This window comes from Lepidochelys olivacea, assembly GCF_965140295.1.
Source record: "Lepidochelys olivacea isolate rLepOli2 genome assembly, chromosome: 10".
Taxonomy (NCBI): domain Eukaryota; kingdom Metazoa; phylum Chordata; order Testudines; family Cheloniidae; genus Lepidochelys; species Lepidochelys olivacea.
Genome location: NC_140420.1, coordinates 70,319,303 through 70,332,429, shown reverse-complemented (window position 1 = coordinate 70,332,429; position 13,127 = coordinate 70,319,303). Strand labels below are relative to the sequence as shown.

Genomic DNA, 13,127 nt, shown 5'->3' with positions numbered 1-13,127 from the left:
CACAGAACATATCAAGAAAGCGAGGGAGGTGCTAGCCCTAAATCTATATTCTTTAGTCCTAATGTGCCGGCTTTTGCCGTATGCGTCCAGGTGAAGAGACTCGTCAAAGCTGTCTGTCACCAAATGCCTCTCAGGCTTGCAGCTAAAAATCTCGGGCTAGAAATATGAAAAGAAAACATGTGAGGGGTTTGGGTTGATGCAGATTTCATTGCTCAGGAAGATTAAAAACATTTGGTCTCTTCGGGGCTGTGCGAAGGAGCCCAGAGACGGGAGAATAAACAAAGACGGCTTTAAAATACATAGCTGTATACGGACTGAATTAACAGGTAATAGAAATGTGCTCCCTTTAGAAATTTGAACGAGGGAAAATCTGATTGACTATTGCACAAGAAAGAGAGAAATAACTGGCGTATTGTAAAACGCGTGCTTAAAGACACCGAATTCATTCATTGGGGAAGTGCCAAAACCCAGCGCGGAGCTTTCATTATTCCAGGGTTTTATACAGTTGTCTCTAAATATGAGCTGATAGAGTTGATCTTTTAGCTTTTAACCTGATTGAGTTTCCAGTTAATTTCTGAAGCGTTGGGAGGGAGGGAGGGAGGGAGAGAGAGAGAGAGAGAGAGAGAGAATGAAACTATCAGCCTAGAATTGCAGGGAATCTGGATGTTTGTGCTTAGCCGGTGCCTTTTATCTCTCTAATCTGCGCATTTTACATATTCTCTGTTTTGCAGAAGGTCACATTTCCCCTCCCCATCAGATCTAAGGGAGCACTCGCTAGAAATGGAAGGAGATTACGTATTTGTTGTTGATGTTGCGTTTAGGTCAGATGACCCAAGATAATCACATTTACCTCGTGTATTCCTCACATGTGCATTACATGCCGCTACATACATGCCGCGTTAAAAGCCCGTGTTCGGAACGCAGAGAGATGAGGATGTGAAGTAGCAGAGAAGAAAGGGAATTGCATGTTGGTAAAGACGTCGCTTTAGAGTCATTTTCCATGTCGGATGATAGTTCTATTAGAAGTGGTGTAGCAGAGTCCCAGTTAGTCCTGGGATGCGATTCACACTGGGCGGTGGGGCTCGTGAAGCTAAGTTCCTCCGTCCGATTGCCCGTTCTTTTTTTTGGGGGGGGGGGGGGAAGGGAGCGCGTGCACGTGTGAGTGTGTTGGGTGCCTCGCAGGATACGCGTGGGTGATGTTATTTCCCCCCCACTGAAAATGTTCCGTGGCCAGTAACACCCCCGCCTTCACACTACATAAATCGGCGCTCTGGGTGAAATGGCAAGATTGGAAAAGAATGACTTGATTAGATCCCAAACTAAAAAAAAAAAAAAAAAAAAAAAAAAACCTTATAGCCACAACCCATTCTAGTCCACCTGAACCAGTCGCTGTTTTCCCCTTGTACCGGGCTTTGCAAGGGCTCCTTCCAGCAAAGACAAATGGACAGGTCACGTTGAGATCTTCGCACTAAATTTCCGCTACCTTCCAGTCCCACCCGCCACCCTCATCACAATGATATACATTACTAGACAAGGCTGGCCAAATCCAGGCCATAGCTAGGGAGGTGGGGAATGCCCTGAACTTTCCCCATTCCCTGTGCCAAACTGGTGCAGGGATATTACTTGTAGTTTCTCCTACGACTTTCCCCACTTCCTTGAGAGGGACCTAACCTCCCAGTCCGGAACGGATGCACTGGTCTAGACGCTGAGCATCTCTTTGGTGGGAAGGGTGGAAAGGTTTGTTGATGTGGCTGAGAACTTGCAGTTTAAAAAAGTTTAGCTGAAATATTGTTGGGGTTTAATTGTTGGGAGGGAAAAAAGAGCGGGAAGGAGCTCTGATTTGAATGCAAGGCCTCTCATTGGCTCTGCCCGTGGTGATGTCACTTCCCAGAGGGGTGATTAACATTAGAAAAGAGTCGAAGTTGGTCAGCAGTGAGTGAGAGAGAAGCTCTCTCCTTGTCCGGCATCTCAGCCCTCAGTGCATGACTGCCATGCAAGCCAGCTACTTCCCCTAGCGTGTCTCACCTCTACGAAGCGATGGATGGGCTCCAGAGGTGCTGAGGGCCCCTGCAGCAGCAGCTCCATCCCAGCGAGAGCCTGCAGAGCAGAGCAGAGCATGCCCCTGTCTTTCCATTGAATGAATTGCGTTCATAGGTTTCTCTCTCTCTTTCTCTCTCCCCTTCTTCTCCTCTGGTGGCAGACAGAAGAACGCCGCAGCCGGGCCCCGGTCCTTACCCACCCCGAGAGCTCTCCAGCCTTTGGCGGCCCTTGAGAAGGAGGGCTGTTTCTGTCTTTGGTTATCTAGCTGTATGAGTGTTATTAAGCCATCATAAAGCTAGATAACCGAAAGTAGAAATGACTTCCAACCCTTCCTGGAGCTGGGAAGCCAATGGGCAAGGAGGGACGTGGAGCCAGACGCGCCATGGACCTTGGAGCAGAGCAAGGTTAATCCCAGATCATCTCCGACCTTCTGCCAAGGATTCGCCGGAGTCCTTCCAGAGCCAGGTAAGTTTCTGCAGTCTCTGTTGTGGAGCTCTCAGAAACGCCCTAGGGGATGTTTTGCCTTTTTCCTTCCGGGCAGCTGAGTGGCAGGAGTATTGCCCCAGCCTAGGGAGCAGGATGAGAGGGGGCAGGAAGCGGTCAGGAAAGGTGAGCTGCGAAACCAATGTTTTTACTGCCCAATGCATCGTTTCGCCCCAATCTGGTAAACGTGCCATGGAATTCGCTCCTGGATTAGGGGATGGAAATCGGCTCTCGTGTGAGACAGTCGAAAGGGGAGGAGGGGATGGGGTGCCTTAGACTCAACTCCTTGGAACAATGGCCCTTGATCAAATTTATTCGGCGAGTCAAACCCCGAAGCGCGCATTAGCATTCGGATTTTTTTGGTCTGGGTTTGATTCAAGTCTCCCAAGCTTTGCCCCTCCGAGAGGTCAAGTTCTTGATAATTTGATCACTTTTCATGCGCCTTGGCAGCTGCTTTTGTGTGTAGTTGGGGGTCTCTGTGCAGAGTGAACTGGAGCAGAAATGAAGAGGGAGGTATTCTCAATAGGAAGGGGGCTGGATCCTAGGGGCAGACCTTAACATTGAGACTCTGCCTGCATACAAACTACCTGCTTTAACTGTTGGGACTTTCTCTCGCCAAGTCGCCTGAATGGTTAACATTCAGAAAGGATTCTTTACCTCCACCGCAAACCCGAGAAGTTGAAAGATAATATATATTACACTGTCTAGCAAATAAAAAAGCAATTGGGAAATCTGCATTCCGTTCCCATGGTAACACAAAGCACCGTGCACCCGGCTAAGTCTCTTCTGGCACATTTTGGCAGCCGATTTGAGGCAAACCGGCTTCTTTGCCTTACTTGGCTGAAGCCAACCCCAACCAGCGAGCAGGAATGAAGGGCGAGGATGCCAATCTGAGGGGCTCCGCTCCCAGCTGCAAAATTACACCCATTTCCCCGGGTGCCTGTGGGTGCTCAGCAGGGAGTGGAAGGGCTTCCATTTGGGGGCGGGGCAGTGTTGTACTGTGCTGCGTTTCCTTAAAAGGGGAGAAGGCTTCGGTTAGATTCGTTTTCCTGAGCAGCAGGAATATCCTTGTGGTTCAGCTCGATGCCAGCAGCCTAGCGGGTGCACCCTGCTGGCTCTGGGGCTTGCCTGAGAGCTGGAAAGCGATGGCTGGCTGTAGCTGCAAACAGGGGCCCTCCCTCCTCGCCCAGACAGGGCTGTTTCTGTGACACACACAGTTCTTCATCGGACAGCTCCAGCGTGGTGTACTTTGAATGTAGCTGTGTGGGGGGTATGAACAATTAGCAACCCACTGTGCCCAGATCCCAGGCCCTACACAGCAGGGTATCTCATCCCAGATGGCCTTCTTGCCATCCTTACCTGCAGTACTATGGAGATTTTACCCATGCTGCTGGAAATTCTCTGAAGGCACCTGACACTGAGAGCTCCAATAAGGTTTACAAGAGCAGTCTTTGTCTTCTTGTTCCCTTTCCCAATTTTACAGCCGGATTTTTTTTTAATTTTTGTGTGTGTGTGTTTGTTTGCTCTTGGGGAAGCATAGCATGTTACCAGCTCCCTGGAGCGCATTAGGGCTCAGGATGCAACAGGCTGTTCTTGTCTTCTCTTTCTCTGGGGTGTTTGGTTTGGTGCCCCATCATGGGGCCTTTCTTTGTTCCTTGCCCAATGCAAACTCTCCCATTGACTTCAATAGCAGTTTGGCTTGAGTAAGGACTGTGGAGATTTGGCCCAGTGTGTTTATTAGCTTTCGTGGGGCCTTTGCTGTTCTTCAAACTTCCTTTCTCTGCCCTCCTTGCCTCTAGCTCCTGTACCTTTCTTGATTATATAATGCTCTGCTTGCCTGGGCAATGTGGGCTCTGCAGATTCTGCTGCGGGTAGTTCAGTGTGGAGAAGTGTTGGCTTTAACTCTAGGAGAGGCATTGTTTTCTGTGTCTGGCTACACTAGTAATTTAAAACTCTTGGCCTGAATATTAAGTAAGTAGATCACTCTGGGAGCAAGAACTCTTCTTTATTTCTCAGACAGCACCAACCTCTCCACTGACAGTTCTTCCACCCCAAATCTTCTTTAGAGCATGCACGTATGTGTGTGTGTGTGTGGGCAAACTCATGCTATGCCAAAGTCCCAAGAGAGAAGGGCTTTGCTTGGTGTGAGCTTTTAGTTTACATCAACAGGCTGAAAAGGACAGGGAGAGTTGGGAAACCCTGGAGATCTTTTGTTGTGGCCATTTTGAACTTCCATTCCACCTTACATTTGTGGCAGAAGCCACATATTTCCCAAGCTATAGCAACGTGCGCCCCAATCTAGCAACTGAGGGTGAAAAAACCTGTAATAATAATAATTAATAATAAGGGGAGGAGGAACTAGAGTAAATCTGTGACTATACAGCAAGAAAAAAGTTTTGAGGAGTTCTCATTATTTTATATTCTAATGAGAAGTCACTGGAGAAATTAAAAAGGGCAGAGGAAGAAGAAGATGCCTGCACTAATTCCACAGGAGGCCTCCCAGGGAAAAGGCTGTGTGAGTTTGAACGCTGAAAAGCATGAAGGCCTGGAATTAGACTATCATTTAGAAAGCGTTACTAATCCGAAGTTACAGCAGTAATTCCATGATTTGCTGGGTCCCACACGCAGAGCCAGAATTAAAGAAACGGATTTTCTAGAAATGGAACTCAACGGTGGCACAAAGTCTGGCCAAGGTCAGGATGAATCGTTCATTTCAAACACAGCAAAAAAAGTGTTGTTAAGAGTCCAACTTTCTTCTCTCCAAGCCATCTGAAATACGTGTTCTTGATGCAATCCCAGAAAATTTGGAAGAGAGTGGAGGTAGGGAGAATAGAATTTAGCAGTTTCCCTCCTTTTTTTATTTTATTATTAAGAAATAATTTTCCAGTGCTGAGTCCATGCTAATGGGCAATGGCACTTTTTTTAAATAATAAAATCGATCCTGATGGAAACTACATAATATGAGATGCTTTAAAACAGGACTGAACAAAGCAATGGAGAACAGAACTGCACTGCTAACAAACACTGGATTCATTTGATTGAAAATGCCAAAATTCACAACAAATATTATTCACAAAGAATTATTCTACCAGCTGAGCTGGAGAATATGTATTCTGTTGGGAACAATTCTGCACTGCCAGGGAGATTAGCTAGCTGATCTCTTCCATCTCTAACTTCTATAATTGGATGAAGGTGGCAGTTTAAAGAGATGAACTCTGTGTGTGTGTGTGTGTGTGTGGACAAACACACACACAAAATCAAATTTATAACATTACTGAATAAAAAATAGAGTGCAGAAATTGGTGTCCACATGTGAAACTCGTAGAAAGAATCTAATGCACATAAAGTATTTTCATATTGATATCCGGCCAGTTTTTAAAATTTCTAGGTTCATAAGGCTTTTGTCCAAATCTAATATTTGGAGCCATGTTTTCAACTGGACTCTGCATTTGTACAGGCAGCTTGGCAGATGCACATGGAAAATTCTGTACACATTTTGATCAAGTGGGTGGATGCTCAGCTATCTGGTTTTTGCATGCAAGTGTTTGTTTGCATCCCCAAAACGGATGCCTGCCCAAGTGGATAGGTGTGGTCAGTTTCACATGCAAAATTGGAGATGCAAATCTGGACAAAGGGGCTAAACACTTCACCACATAGCTCCCAATTTTCATGCCTTGTGGGACATATTTTACAAATCTTTTGTTAATTTGTCATTTCCCAGAAGAAAACAAAAGGAGAGGCTTTTCTCTGCAATGCTATTTGTCAAAATCTCTCCACAGATGGAATGACACTCCATTTGGCGGAGAGAGAAATAATGCTCAAAGTCCTCTAGCTCTTCACTCTTCTCTCCCTCTGCAGCTGTTGCTGGTTGTTTGCACAATTCACAGAAGTGACATCCCCATCACAGGGTTACCATTCAGCTTATCCAAAAGCTGTAGGTCAGTTGTATTCACTGCATCGCTTCTTGCGACATTTCCTAAAATGAGATGCCTGCATCAGCATCTTGTAGGATCTGTCCTCGATCAGGACACAGAGTGTGGCAAGCTGCAACGTGATTGCAAGAATTCCCAGGCCCACAAAAGTCCATCCAAGGTCCAGTCCTCAGCTCTTTATTTTTACCAAATTCTTGTTGGCTTCAATGAGATCCTGTGTGGCACATCTGGGCTAAAACCTACAAGGAAGGGCATGTCCTAGTCTTTTAAAATCTGTGAGTGCTCCTTGTCCTATATGGGTTGGATGCCGGCATAGTGATCAGATACCACAGTGATGGAAGTGATATAGGAAGCTGAAAAGAATAGATCAGAACAAGACAATAGGCTGGGCATTTACTAGATTATCCCTTTGTTTTCTCTCCTCTGTGGGATGCTTTAGTTCCTTTCCACACCTGGTGGATCTTCTTTAATATTCAGCATAGGCAATTGGGATATGAGATTTTCCACAAAGCTCTAGCCAAGGCTTCTATGTCTTTGCCCTTCAGGCAGTGCTTGGAGTGGGCAGGTAAAGGCAGGGAGGCATATACTAGCTGAAAACGTGCAGAAAAGATGATCTGGAAAAAAATTTTATGGTGGGGGTGGGTGGGAAGGAGAGCGAACCATCACTCATACCTTCACCCGCAGCTGGAGTGCTTGTACTGCCATGCTCTGGTCCCAATCTCTTTTCTTTCTTCCTGATATTCTGACCTTTCCATCCTCCATTCAGTCTAGATCAAGGCTTGCTTCAGGCTGTAGGGCTAGCCAAAACACAGAGGCCCCCCCAGGGTGGATCAGAGATTGTTTGTTTGCTTCCTGCTGTTTAAACAAGCTATATGTACCCATAACTGGACGTATTTAAACAAGCTGCCTGAGCCCTAACATTGTGTTATGAGCGAGTGAAATTCCACCATTGGGCACTTCTGTGAAATCACTGTAAGCTTTGGTCCGAAAGCTGATGGGAATCAAGATTGTTAGCAGTGCCCAGGATTTGTTTTACTTTTATTTGTCCCCTTCCTGGGCTCATGATGCCACGTGACCTAGTTTGCCCTCCGTACTATTACCTCTCTTGTCTAGCTTTGTCCATAAAATCATAGACATTAGAGATGGGAAAAGGGCTGTTGGGTCCCACTCACCCACCTGTTGGTGGCCAGTGCAGGAGTGTTCTCTATCTTGCATTTTCCAGTAATTTGTCTCATGTAGTTTTAAATGCTCAAGCAATGAGGCATTGTTTGACATAATGGGGTAAATCTTCAGCCTCCGGCCTCCACAAGTGCAAACACACCTTTGTGTGTGCGCATGTTAGAATTTGCCTTTCTAGATCCCCCTGGGAACAGTGCCTCTGTGGTTGCAGGTTGTAAGCCTTGCACACATGCGAGTGTGAGAATGATTAAAGTGTGAGCTCACGTGTTTGCACCAAGTGATGGTGCGGGTACGTATGTATAGCTCAGCAGATGCATAAATGGGAGCTGAGTAGAGACTGGGCCCCAGTACCCTATTTTCATCTTCTGGGGGCCTCACAAAATTCCGGTAAAATGTCCTTTTTATTGCCCTGAACCTCCATGAGGTCCATGCAGGTGTGTGGTTGCTGTGTATAGAATATGTAAGATGGCTGCCTTTGCTGGCTCTCTCTGCACCATGTGGCTTAATGGAGTCACTGTTTACAGGCTTGTTTGTAGCTTTGGGTATTTCTTGTCCTTGTCTTCTCTTATATGCTTTTCTGAGACAAATTACCTTGAGAGTATTTGCTGTCCAAGGATCTAGGCAGCAGAAATGTTTATTCAAACTGTTTAGCACAATGTTAGCTGTAGCTGGGCCTGTGACCCTAATTTGAATATTATGGACCAGATCCTGTGGTGGTGTAAATCTGCATAGTGCCACTGATTTCAATGAAGCTAGAGCAGTTTACAACAGCTGAGGATCTGGCTCTAGATCTCTTTAAGAGGAATCACAATTCCAGGTGTTGCTGGCTGTGTTTATTCACTAGTTCAGGTTTTGTTAGGGGCGTCTGTCTCAAAACTCAAGGGGAGAAAAAAAAAAGATTTGAACACAGTCTTGGTCAGTTGTCTCTTAGAAACCCCGATTGCTGTTCCTATAGAGATTTTCTCTTTCCCTTCACCCTGGTCCTGGCTTAAGCACCACTTTAAGTGGGCTCTGCTCATTCACATCCAGGCTTCTTAGAGCAATTGAGACTGCGGGGGTTTGAAAAGCAGGGACAGTCCTTCAATGGCAGGACCTTGGGCTGGGCTAATTGGTTTTGGTTCAAGGGGATACTGGATTTGTGAAAAGCCCAAAGATGTCTTTCCCACGCCAGATCCTGGCTCTTCAAGGGAATGGTGGGGGGTACAGGGTGGGGAAGAGTGGAACAAGATGGCTTAGTAGGTGAACCCAAGTAATGACACAGAAACCCACCTCCTTTGGGCTGAGTTAGTGTCTGACCACAGCCTTTAAAAGCTTAATTCCCAGATGTTCTGCCTCCACAGGCTGTGAGGAAAGGCCTTACCTGATTAGCACAACTGTATTTTTATTTATTTATTCATTTATTCATTTATTTATTTATTTTTCCACACAAGTTATCTTGAAGATACGAGTGCAAATCAGGAGAGACCAGAATTACACTGCTGTACAACTGGTGTGAAAGCAGAACTGGGCCCAATAACTCTGAATTCTTTTCTTTTCTTTTCTATGTTGAATTTTGATGGAATTGTGTCCAATAGCTCTGTGACCTTTTTCTCTCCTGTATCAATAAAAGTTACTTCGTTGCGGAGCTGCAAAGCATGGCCTGGAAGCATGGACAACTTATGGGAGCATAGTTTCTTGATACTATCCCTTTTAGGACACATTTTTGGAGACCTTGACAGAAATGAACACAGCCTGTAGGGTATGAGAAATAAAGGAATTACTTATCCAGGGTCTCTTTACACTCCACATCTCTGTTATAATTAACAGATTACAGGTTTTTCTTATGTTCAGAATATGGGAGAGAAGTGTAGTTAGCACTGAGCCTAGATACTGCATTAAATGCCTAATAGAGAAATTTATTCGTATCATTTATTGTAGAAGAGCGGGTAGTGACCACTCTGTGTGGGTTGCCTAACACCTTTTTATAATAAGAGTCTTGTAACCTCTTTTTATGTTTTTTTTTGGAGATACTCTGACACTGCCATTGTTTGTACAGGCCCTTGAAATTCAGTAGAGGGAAGCTCCGGGGCTAGAAAAATGCCTTTCCTTTGTCCCGTGAAATTCCATTCAGGTTTAGCTGAGTTATAAAGCATTACAAATCACCCTTCTGTTGCTTGTATACCTCAGGAAAAATCTGACATCCTGCCAAAATAATAACTAACCACAAACATTCCAAAGAGCTGGGTTTATATCATTATCAGACATTGCACTGGGAATGCCTGGGAGCTCCTGGAAGAGTTGTAGCAGGTGAGGGAACTGTGAGGGTAGATTCTGGCTACTTCCCCCCCCCCCTCCTCAGCATGTGGACCCTGTGGCCAATTTCTCTTCCCCTCTGCATGCACATTCCCCAGGATATCAGCCTTCTCCTGCTGTCAGCTAATGTTAATCCCATAGTTCAAGAGGTAGAAGTCCGTGCTGAAGTTTCAGGTTTGAAACTCTGCTCGCAATGTAGGATGTGTGGGGGGGTGGGGGGTAAGGGGAAGCGGGGTTGTTACAATTGCACAAAATATAATTTGTTTTAACCTTCTTTTTAAAAATATAGGAAATAATATATATATATATAGAGAGAGAGAGAGAGAGAGAGATAATATACATTATTTAGGTTGCAAAATCAAGCATTCAAAGTTAGGAAATGCCAGGTCTAAGATTGTCTGTGTAATCTTATGTCGACCTTGTTGTGCATATGCATTATGATCCAGTCTTTAATGACATGATCACATATTCTAAGCCTGGTTCAGAGCAAAGGATGGACATACAAGGCGCTGAATTCAGGTTGCATGGGCAGCCTTAAATCTTGCATTTCCTAGCTTGCAAGTGCTTGATTTTGCAATCTAAAAATGTTCTTTTAATGCAGTATTTTTGCATGGAATATAATCTACATTGTCAGGTAGTAGCAAATATAGGAACATAGAAGCTAGAGGTAGAAAATGATTTACTAGATTATTGAATGTGTTTCCTTGGATGGATGGGAAGAGTAAATTGATTAAAACTTGTATTAGAAAATATTTAAAATTATAAAACACATAAATTGTTGAATGCATATTACAAATACCCAAGACATATTGGTTCATGTACACCAAAAAAGAATAACAAAAGAAGAGAAAAAAATACAAACCAGCAATTGTCCAGATGGGGAGAATAAAATGATAAGAACAGATTAAAATTTTTGTTATTAAAGCTAATGTTAAAACTATCTTATACATGTGTTAAGGAAAGAGTATCTATACATCTGGGTATAATGCTTACATTGTCCAAAAGTACAAAGTTTGGTTAAAAATTCATAAAATGCATATAGTACATAATCTGCAATATCCCAAATTAAAGTTAGTAAATTCAGCGATACAGTTAAAATATTAACATCCAAATTTTCCGGGTACATCACTCAGAAAAGGTTATACTAGGAGTACGTTGTGGAAAGCAAATATAGCAATGAGTATAGATTGTCCCTCAGTAATTGAGATTTAGGATAGGTTGCCCCTCAGTAAATATCCCGAATTTAAACTGATACTACACTTGATCTTAGCCAAAAAGCAAGAAGTCATAGGCATGCTGAAGGGGAAATTTCTTTGTTCCCAGAGAAATAAGCTTATTGTTTTCTTTGCCTTCAGTTCTGCACAGTTCTTGTTTCAGATGGACATTTTGGCTTCTTATCTTGAGGAATCTTCAGCTTGTTTATTGACTGCGCACACTCATGAAGAAATAGATGCCCATGGGGATGCATGTGCTGTGTGCATGCACAGCCCACACACACACACTCACCTCTAATCATGCCATACAGATACTCATTGCACACTCACAAATATTTGCTGCCCTTGCATTCTTTCCTTGATTTGCATGCTTGTTCTTTCCACTGTCACTAATGGAGGCTGTTCCACGTGTTGAGAGGAGAAGGGAGGCCTTTGTATATTAAACAGGAGATCTAATCTTTTTTAACTGCTGGAAGAATTGCCCATATCTTTTTTTTTTTTTGGAAATGATAAGACACAATGCAGATTTATCTGTGCTTGGAATGGCTTTTTTCTTTCTTTCTTTACGGGGAAGTTCCATACTTTGGGTTCTGATGTCAGTGAACCGATAATCAGATTATCCCCAACTGGACTCTGGTTGAGCAATTTTTTTTATTTAGTTAGTTTTTGTTTGTGTTAATGTGAAGGGAAGTAGCTGATATTTCTGTTACTCATTGGACAATACAATTTTTTTACCTTCTCCCCCACCCCTCAATTCTGGCCCCTGTTGCATGTGCTTTTCTGATCCAAAAGAGTTTTCTATGGCCTGCAGTGTATTTGGTGTGGATAAAAATATCTGTGGTCTGTTGAAACCATATTTTCCCCCAAGGGATTTCTAAACCCTGACATCAGTGTCTCATGGTGTGTGTGTGTGTACAGAATGTTTGTGTGTCCATTGTGTATGTGTATACATGTTGTGCATGTTTTAAATATCTCCCCCCTCTTTACCTCCACAAAAGTCGATCCAATAATTAGACTGAGCAAAAGGAACCTGTCTCTATCTGTGATGCAGGCAAAAAAACCTCTGTTCTCACCCAGCCTTCTGTTAATGAGATAGAGACAGGTAAGCATCACACATACCAACTTTTCTGCCTTCGGCAACATCAAGGAAACAGTGACAAGCTATTAATGGAACATGATGGACCTAGCGCTAATTAGTGCTTCCTTTTCAACTTTTACCTACATGTGCACCAAGATCTCCAACCCAGCTCCCTTTGTTTTCAGTATGTTTCTCTTCACACAGATAAATCCATTAGTGAATAAGTAAAGGCATCATTTATTTCCCAAGTCATTCCTCCCCTCCCGTTGGGTTCATACAGTGTTCTTCAGGTATCACTTCTCTCTTCTCACCATCTTCACACTCTCAGTAATTTCTGTACTGATCCTATGTCTCACAAGGCCACCCATAGCAAAAGTGACCTCCCTCTGCTGGGTACTATAGCAAGATCAGATACCATGGTGATAGGTACCTTATAAGGGCAGAGACAGTCTCCTATCCATGATCAATGTTAGCAAACATTCATTTCTGGTCAACAGGGCACGTCTAGATTGAATGGTTCCAGAGACACCAATGCACCTGCTTGTTTCCTCCTTTTGCTCGTTCCCCTTCGTGTCTGTTTTCTAGATGCTTATATGGCCCCCAGCATCACATTGTTTGAGGGTCTTCCAGAGAGCAGTTATCCCTGGAGCAAAGGTATTTGAGACCCAGGAGCTTCTTGCAGCCTGCAGTGGAGAGGGTATAACCCTCTTGCATCAAACACTGCTGTGTTCTGCAGTAGCAACCCCGCAGTAACACTGATGCTGTGGTATTGTTTTATAAGCAGGGCGTGGGAGTGAGGGCTCAGTGTGGCGTGGACAGTGTTGGCATGAGGAAGACACCTGCCCAGGCCATGGTTCTCAGTTACTGAACGGTTATTGAACATTCTTATTCTGATAGCACCTAGAGGCC

At 44.2% G+C, this 13,127-nt stretch overlaps 1 long non-coding RNA gene across 1 annotated transcript in view; it reads left to right on the top strand.

Annotated features, from left to right (window-relative positions):
- The first annotated feature begins 2,362 nt into the window (after positions 1-2,362).
- Positions 2,363-13,127, top strand: part of LOC311527469 — a 55,663-nt gene continuing 44,898 nt past the window's right edge. Inside the window, exon 1 of the long non-coding RNA XR_014713346.1 lies at positions 2,363-2,505. This is a non-coding gene — a long non-coding RNA (uncharacterized lncRNA). The remainder of the gene's footprint in view (positions 2,506-13,127) is intronic.